This window comes from Eucalyptus grandis, chromosome 3, assembly GCF_016545825.1.
Source record: "Eucalyptus grandis isolate ANBG69807.140 chromosome 3, ASM1654582v1, whole genome shotgun sequence".
NCBI lineage: Eukaryota > Viridiplantae > Streptophyta > Magnoliopsida > Myrtales > Myrtaceae > Eucalyptus > Eucalyptus grandis.
Window position 1 is genome coordinate 50555929 of NC_052614.1, and position 9088 is coordinate 50565016.

A 9088-nucleotide genomic window follows, 5' to 3' on the forward strand; every position below is an offset into this window, starting at 1 on the left:
CAAAACTTAATTTTGAAAGTGCAAGGTCATAGTTTTTGTCGAAACGAGAAAAACGATAGATGGCTTGCCATCGGGGGCCGCCGAATGCGCCCTCAAGCACGGCCCAAAGGAGAAGAGTCATCAACATGTGCGCATGGTAAACCACATGCACATGCATTGCACATGCGCGGTAATTGCACGCACATTCTCATGCACGTGGCAACCGCCAGTGCATGCACGGTATGCGTATTGCATAAGTTTACTCTTTTGCCCCTGTTTTCTTTACATTATTACCATTTTGCCCTTGTCAATTTGTTTTTACAATTATGCCCTTATTTTTTTAATCAATATTACTGTTTTGCCCCTCATAGACCTAGCTGACCCGTTAACCCAACCCGGTCATCCATTGACCAACATTGATCATTGACCTACCATTGACCAACCGTTGACTGGCATTGACTGTTGATCGATGTTGACCATTGACTATTTCCCAAAAGAAAAAATGGAAAATGCGTTTTTCAATTTTGTTGTGGATTTTATGTAATCACTTTTGTTCTGCATTTGTTGCAGGAACAATGATGCGTTCTATATGCATGCCTATATTCCTGAGAGCAGACGAACAAAAAGTGAGACTTAAAGGGCTAAAAACAAAACTAGCTAATTATCGGTGGAATGATAGTGATGTAGTGTGACACATGATCAGGGTCAACTAGATAATACAATGGATCATATGAAATAATTATCTTATGCTAAATTTTCAAAAGGTGCCATCTCTAATGAACATTCTTCCATCATAATGGTAACTAGTGTTAGATCGCCCATGGGAGGTCAACGTGGTTTTAGATTATAAAAAGCTTGTAGTGGCTTTTGTGAGAGATAACTATAGAATTGAGGCACAAAGACTTCAACCGTCAAGTTGAGTGTCACTTGGCGTAGAATGAATGTGCCTTGGAGGAACCATAAGGCTCTCCGAAGGTCTTTCAATGATTGCCCAATGTGCTTTTAGAATTCTCAGAGCAATTTACTAAGAGATTAGAAGAAACTTTCCCAGTTTATGAGATATATAAGCATCTTTGAATTTATTTATTGTTTTTCTTCGATGGTTTGAGATATTTTGGGCGTAAATATTTCTTTCTATATTGATGTTGATATGTTTCCTTTGAATATATTATTTCATGTAAATGACATACTTAGTTAATTAAAATTCAATATTATCTACTGTTGCAAAATATTATGTTAATGTACAATTATTTGTGGGAAGTTCAAGAAAGTTTTAGTGACTTTGGTGAAGTTATTTTTGCATAAATGATTATATTAATAATAATTTTGAGTTAGGATTTTTGGATAATGATTGGAAACAATAGTGACATTTTGATTCTAAAACCTTATTTAAAATGATTCATTAATATGATTAGTTCATGCAAAATAGATGCATAAATGATAGGTATTAATAATTCGTGCATGTATATCTAATATGTTCAAAACCAATGGCTTCGGCAACTAAGAGCATAGTAGTTGAGTTGAACAAATGAGAGAAATTGAACGGTGAGAATTATGAGATATTGAATATAAAAATTCAATATATGCTAGAAAAATAATAAGCACTAAAAGCTCTTAACTAAGTAGTGGAAGAACATGAGGCTGCTATACATCACCTTGAGCTAGTAGAGAACTGCCCTATGGCGTTTGAATGGGAATTAAATATTTGTTGTGTTGGTTTTAGCTTAGAATGAGCTTCAAGCTCTAAGCACAAACGCATTGATTCGTTCAAAATGTGAAAATACAAGAAATCAAGTTATTCAAGCAAGAAACTAAGAGTTGATTAACATAAGAGAGGAAAACATCATTGAGTGAAGAGAATTTCAACGGTAAAGTGTTACAACTATGGTCAGAAGAGTTACTATGCTTGTGATTGTTGTTAGCCAAATAAGGTAAATACTTATTGTATTCTTAAGAACTTTGCTTATGTATCAAATTATGTATCAAATTATGTAATATTAACTAAATCTAATCCTTTGTGGACTATAGATTTAGAAGCAATAGGTCATATAACGAATGATAGAAAATCCTTTTGGAATTTCAACGAGTACTGATCGGAACAAAATGAATCTATATAGGAAACAACTATAAAGTTGAAGTACAAGGAATTAGTACCTAACAATTAAATATGCATGGTGGACGTACTTGGTTCGTACATTATGTATTATATGCTCCAAGAATTCGTCGGAATTTAGTGTTTATGTTAATGTTGATTATTGGTTTCAGTTTAAACTTTCATAATAATTGTATGGATTTGTATTTGGATACAAACTACTATGGTTGTAATTATTTTTTGAATGGTTTTATTACATTGGATGTTAACTATGGTAATATCAATGTTTATTATTCCCTCTTCACATCTTCTAATTCATATGATAATAATGTGAATATGTGGTATGCTAGATTTGGTTATATTGGCTAACAACGTAGGAATAGATTAGCCGAAAAGAACCTGTTGGGTAACATTGAAATAATTGATTAGTCCATATATGCACATTGGCTAGTAGGGAAAACAACAAGGAAACCATTTGGAAAAAGTAAATAAAATAAATTTGAATTTCCTTTGCAATTAATCTATTCTGACATCTATGGTCCAATAAATATGAGAGGAAAGCATGTGACTGTTTATTTCATCATGTTTATAGATGATTTTACTCAATTCGAATATGTCTATTTGATTTCTCTTAAATTTGAAGTATTGACTTTTTTCAACAAGTTTATGAGCTTGGTAAAAAATCAATTAGATAAGAAAATAAAGTATTGAGATCCGATTGAGGTTGATAATATCTATTTAAAGAGTGTAGGAATTTATGCAATGAAAAAGGAATAGAAAAATAATTGTTTATTTCCTATACCCCTGAACAAAATGGTGTTGTGGAAAAGGGAAACAAAACTCTACTGGATATGATTAGGTCAATGATTGTTCATATTAACTTACCTACCACATTTTGGAGTGATATTTTATCAAATTCTACCTATATACTTAACCGTATGTCTTCCAAATCAGTTACTTCTACTCCATATGAGTTATGCCACCTATGCTCATGAGTCATCTCTCAAGTATGGGAAATTGGGTTCCAAGAAAGAATTGATGCATGCAATTGAATAAGAAATGGAGTTAATGAAGTCAAACCATATTTAGAAATTGGTTGATCTTCCAAAAGGATGCAAAACCATTTAGAACAAATGAGTTCTCAAAATAAAGCGTAAAGGTGATGGCTCAATAGAAAGACATAAGGCTTGTCTTGTGGTGAATGGGTACAATCAACATGAAAGAATTGATTATGAGAAAATATTTTCCCCTCGTAGTGAGATTTTCCTCAATTCGTTTTATTTTGACAATAGTAGCTAGTGTGGATTTTGAGTTACATCAAATGGATGTAAAAACTGATTTTCTCAATGGAAAATTAAAAAGTTTATGTGGAATAACCGTTAATTTCATTTTGAAAAGCTAAGAATAAAATGTATGTCAACTTTTGAGATCAATATATGCCATTAATCAGTTATCGAGACAATGATATATGCCACAATGACATATGATTTTACAATTATTGATGAAGACCATTATGTATATATCAAAAGATCCAAAGATCAATTTGTGATCATATCATTATATGTTACCATGAATGGACCTAGACTTTGAACCAGGGAGGACCAAGTCAATTTTCTACAGGTATGCCTTCCCACAGTGGGCGAACAACCTGTTCAAGCCCTTCAAGGACAACCTTTAGTAGAAAACCACCCAGCCCTTTAGTTCAGAGCCTAGAGACACTTAGAGATGCCAGGATGGAAACGTTTCTAATCTACCCAAGCTGCATTTCTTGGAGGATCCTACCAGGTTGGAGAAGAAGAGGAGTTTAGAAAGCCATAGAGAGGTTTTCCACAAAACACATATTTTTCTTCAGGGGACTCTACCCAACACATTACACCCTCCTCGACTTTTATAGATGATAAGAGGTCACAAAGACACTCACAAGGACCATGCTCATGGGTCCAGATACAAATAAAGGCACCGGAAACTTCCGGGAGAGAATTATTCGCACATTATGAACAGTGACTGTACTGTGAACAGTACTTTCCCTAGCCTATTGCTACAGTAAAAGTGATTTGCTACAGTGAAATTGTACAGACTCAGTGGTCTCGTCCGTCACGAGCATTGTAGTCATAGTCGGAGTCATCCGAGCCATACACTGTTGCTAGGCAATGTGCATCATATTTTTGCTCAAGGGCTTCAAGGTCTTCAGGTGATAAAATCTGGTTGAGCTGGCGAGATGAGGATGCGGAGGCTTCTTCATGAGCCTAGTGGGATGCTTCTTCTTCGGCTTAATTTGTGTTGTCACTTGTTGTGTTGGCAGGAATGCTTGGTTGAGGCCAATTGGATGGTTGTGTATAGAATGATGTGTCCATGTTTTGGGATAAGGACGAAGGTCCTAGATCATAGGGATCTTGGGAAAGAGGACCTCCCCAATGTGCATAGGGGTCCTGAGTAGCTTGGACAACAGTATCTACACTTGTCATTTCATGATCTTGGGATGATATAGCTTGTCTACATTGCATGAGTGCTTCCTTAGCCTCTTGTGCTAGGTCATAATGATCCCACGTAGTGGGTACATTGTTCCATACATCTTCAAGAATGGTCTTGTTCTCTTGGCACAAGATTCTCTAGAGTTCTCGGTATTAGTGTCCACAATATCTAACATATCTTGGATAAGATTTGTGAATCTGAGCTTCTCGACTGTTTAGGTGAGGTCTATAGGATGTGGTTCCTATATCTTGTGGAGCATCGATGATGTTGTCATTGTTTATGAAAAAATGCCATGGACATCTGAAAAACAGGATAGTATGGACTTCAGGATTTGGGGTCATGGTTCTCAATTCTTTTTCCAAGAGATGTTTCTAGTGAGTAGGATGATAGAACCAATTAAGAAAGTCTAAGAGATTATTGTCACTTTATTTCTCAACATTTCTTCCGAGTAAGAATATCCTAGTAAGGTTGACAATGAATCTTCTGGTTGGAATTTCAATAGCTATTAAGTACTTATTGGTTAAGTACGGTAATAACGTCTTGAGTTGATTTGGGAAATCATCTTCCTTCCATATAAGGGGATGAATGAATGGATAATTCAAATTTACTCCAAAAGGATAAAGAATCGAACATCCATTGAATTTGAATAGATCCGTGTGGCATTGCCACATGAGATTTTCCATGTTTTCAGTGACGCTGTCATTCTGGATTTGTTCTACAATCTTCTGGGGATATTTCTAGCTTGGTAAGTCTTTGATCTTCTCAATCTTGTATTTTACTCTATGATTGAGAATGTGAAAAGCATGCCTCTTGATATACATGTTGATTTCGGCTGGTGCTTTTTGTCTTGACAAGAAGCCGCAAGCACATTCTTTTGCGCGGGAATATGTTTGGTTTCAAAAGAATATTTTGAAAACCATTCAGCCCATCGAAGCAGTTGGGAGTTTGGAATATGCTTTTGTTTAAACTTGGTCATCGAGGGAAAGATGCCATATCTAATTCTACCGGGAAGTGATGGTCGATGAGATGGAATTCAAACTTTTTTATTTCATTTTTCACTGCTAGAATTTCTTTTAAAGTGGAATGGTAATGCATTTCAGCTTGAGAAAACTTTCCACTTTTGTGAGTACAAAGATGTCTCTTATCATCAATTTCTTCAAACAGGATAGCTGCCTAGTATTCATCACTAGCGTTAGATTGAAGGATTCTCTTTCTGATTGATGGTATTTGCAATGGTGGGAGATTTTGCATAATCTCCTTGAGCTCAGCAATTGCTTTAGTCTGAGGTTTTCCCCAAGGTGGGAGATTCTTCTTCAGCATGGATTACAAAGGAATCAAGAGCTTTGCAATGTTTGGGACAAAATCCCTAAGATAATTGATTATCCCAACAAATTGCTGAACTTGTTTTATCGTGAAGTTATCCTCAGGAAACTTCAATAATTCTTGAGCGGTATGTGGCCCTGGGTAGTATGTACCTTTGTTGAGGTGCATACCAAGAAATTCAATTTCTGTCTGGGCAATATTTATTTTCTTCTGGGAAAGCATAATACCATACTTATTCACTATTTCTGCGAACTGCTCAAGAAGTCGACAATGTGACTGCTCATCAGGACTATAGAGCAGAATGTCATCAATGTATACAGCTTCACTTGACAAGATTGGTTAGAAAATACGACACATGGCCTTTTGGAAAAGGGATGGTGCTACCTTTAAACCAAAAGGAAGAACTTTCCATTGGAAGTGCTAGTTAGGGATATAGTATCCTATTTTGGATATGTCTTCAGGATGGATGCCCAATTGCCAAAAAATCCGGCTTTGAGGTCAAATTTAGAATAAATGTGGGCCTTGGTTAAACCAGTAAATAGGCAATTTCTGGAGGGCAAAGGCAATTTATTATCTTGGAGAAAAAGGTTGAGGGGTTGGTAGTTGATTACTAGCCTCATTTTTCCTCTGTTCTGCTCGGCACGCTTATTGACATAAAAGGCTTCACAAGCCCATTGAGAATTGCAAGTTTCAATAAGGCCTTGCTGCAATAATTCTGAACATTCCCTTTGAGCTAAAGCCAAGTATTCTGGCTTCATTCCCATATGACTCGCCTTTGTTGGATTGATGTCTTCATTCTTTTTGAATGGAAGACGGACAAAAAACTCTGGATTTTCCCATAGAGGATGAGAACATTTCTGAGTGAATTTAGAATGGGATTCTGAACAAGATTCCAACAATTTTTGCATGATTTGATCTAATAAACTCATTTGAATAGAAAAGAGTCTCTGAATATTGGCAAACTCAGAGAATTGGTCTTTATACCCAAGACCTTTTCCAGGAATGATTCGAAGCTGAGAAATTTGAGTCATGATGTCCCAACCAATGATTAAGTCTTTGTTGGGAAGATTGGATCAAAAGATTTTTGTGGATATTGAACACTTTGAGGGAAGAATTGGACAGTTATGGGGGTGGTTCGATATTCGTGGAGAAAATATCTCCGAGGCGAATTAAAATATCGGATATAAGGAGTCCAGAATTCTTCAGGAAGAACTTTGGTGTCCAGTATTGAACAACTTGCTCCCGGTATTAATGAGAGCAATGACATTAGTGGTGGCAAACTTTGAAGTAAGGATTTTTATGGGGAAATGAGGATAATGAGTCGACTCGAAAATATGTCGAGCTTGGTTACGGAGATGTGAGTGATATATGAAAAATATCTTCAAACTCGAATCGACTCGGTTTCACTAGAAGTGGAATAATATGGAATGACACAAAGAGTTTGTTCGCTTGGTTCTTCATCAACAAAGAATAATGATTCGATATTATCATTTTCAAGAGAAATATCTGTTTCATTCTCAATTTGATGTATCAAATGATGCTGACCTTTTCTAGCTTGGGGGCAATTTTTGGCAAAGTGCCCTTTTTGGTTGCAGATGAAGCAGTGATTTGATTTTTTGAGGCCTGTATGATCTTTCCTCTTACGAAGGTATTGCCATTTCTTCTTTCTTCGGAAGTGCTTTTTTCCATGTTTGGATTTCTTTAACCAGAACTTCTTGAAGTGTTTCTTCTTTCGAGAAGACTTTCCACGAGTACCATCACAGTCTTTCTTGGAACATTTGATCTTTAACTTCTGGCGAGAGCAGGCTGTCTCGAGTTCTCTGTCATTTGTGATGTAGGTATGGACCATCTGGCGTTTCAGGCACAATTCTTCAAGGCATAGATGGATTTCTTGCTGTATTTCTCCCAAGGGAATGTCCTGTACTCTCCTTTGTCTTCCAAAAAATGATCTTTCAACCATCTAGGATAGTTCTTTAGGGATGGAAGTCAGGAAAACATGTTTTAGATTTGGATCTGCTCCAATCTGATAAAAAAGTTGAAGCATTTGTCGATAATGCTTATCAAGATATTTCTTTTTGAGGGAGCAGCATTTTCTTTCGAAAAATTCTCTTCTTTTCATTTCTATGAGGTCAGTGAGTTTCCCTACAAAGAAATGATATAAGAGAGTGATGGCATGGCTAAAATCAGGTGACATTAAAAAATGATTCTGGTCTTGTTTTGACACAGATTTCCACCAAAGTTTGAGGCTTCCTGTGAACCTCGTGACAAAATTGTAGAGGGCATCATTCATATCATGGTTGGTGATAGACTGAGTATTTAACCAAGTATTAAATTCCTCAAGTTTTTCTAGCCATTTATGGTAGGGGATGTCATCTATCGTGAAAAACTGTTTTGAAGCCATGGACACATGCTGTCCTGGATTGTTCTGAACAATCTCTGGGTCAGAGTAATTTGATTCCATTTCCCGATTTGGAGGATCAGCCATAAATATGGATGAAGTTACTGGTGCAATAGGAAGGGAATCAACTTCAGGAATTGAAAAGGATGAAGAGGAGGAAAATGATATTGATTCTAATTCAGTATCAGAAGTGATAGGAATAGTTTGTTCAACTGGGAGCAGAATCTGATCATTAGAAATGGCAGGATCAGGCTGTTGAATAACAGGGTCAGGCTGTTTCTGAGTACCCAAATCCTTGAGAAAAGATTCTAGCGGATTGGATAACATCGTCCGATCTGGCCTTTCTTTTATAATGATCAAACTTGATTTTGTAGGCATTTTTCTTTTCCTTTGTCCTTTTGTAGATTTTTTTTTTTTTTGAGACGATTTCGCATTTTACTGCCATATCTGGTTCTTTTCTGAAAGAATCTTCTAGGATGGCAGCAAAAATAGACGGCTGGGGTTTTGGAGTCAAATACCTAGTTCTGATAGGAGGTGCCAGTGGATCGAAAGGTCTAAACGTTCCTTCTTCAAGGAGTTGGATTTGCCTTTTGAGCTTTTCTATCTCCGGCTTGGGGCTCTCAAGATGATGATACCCTAGATGTTGTCCTGATTCCAAGGCATTTGTCCTGATTCCAAGGCATTTAGCCTCTTTTGGAATTCAGAAATCATTTTCTTGGTGGTTTCATCATACTTTCGAAGGTCTTGTTGCACATTTCCAATCTTGGAATCAATTGCTTTGAAGGCATTGTTTTGTGCTAACAAAGTCTCCAATTGCCAATTTA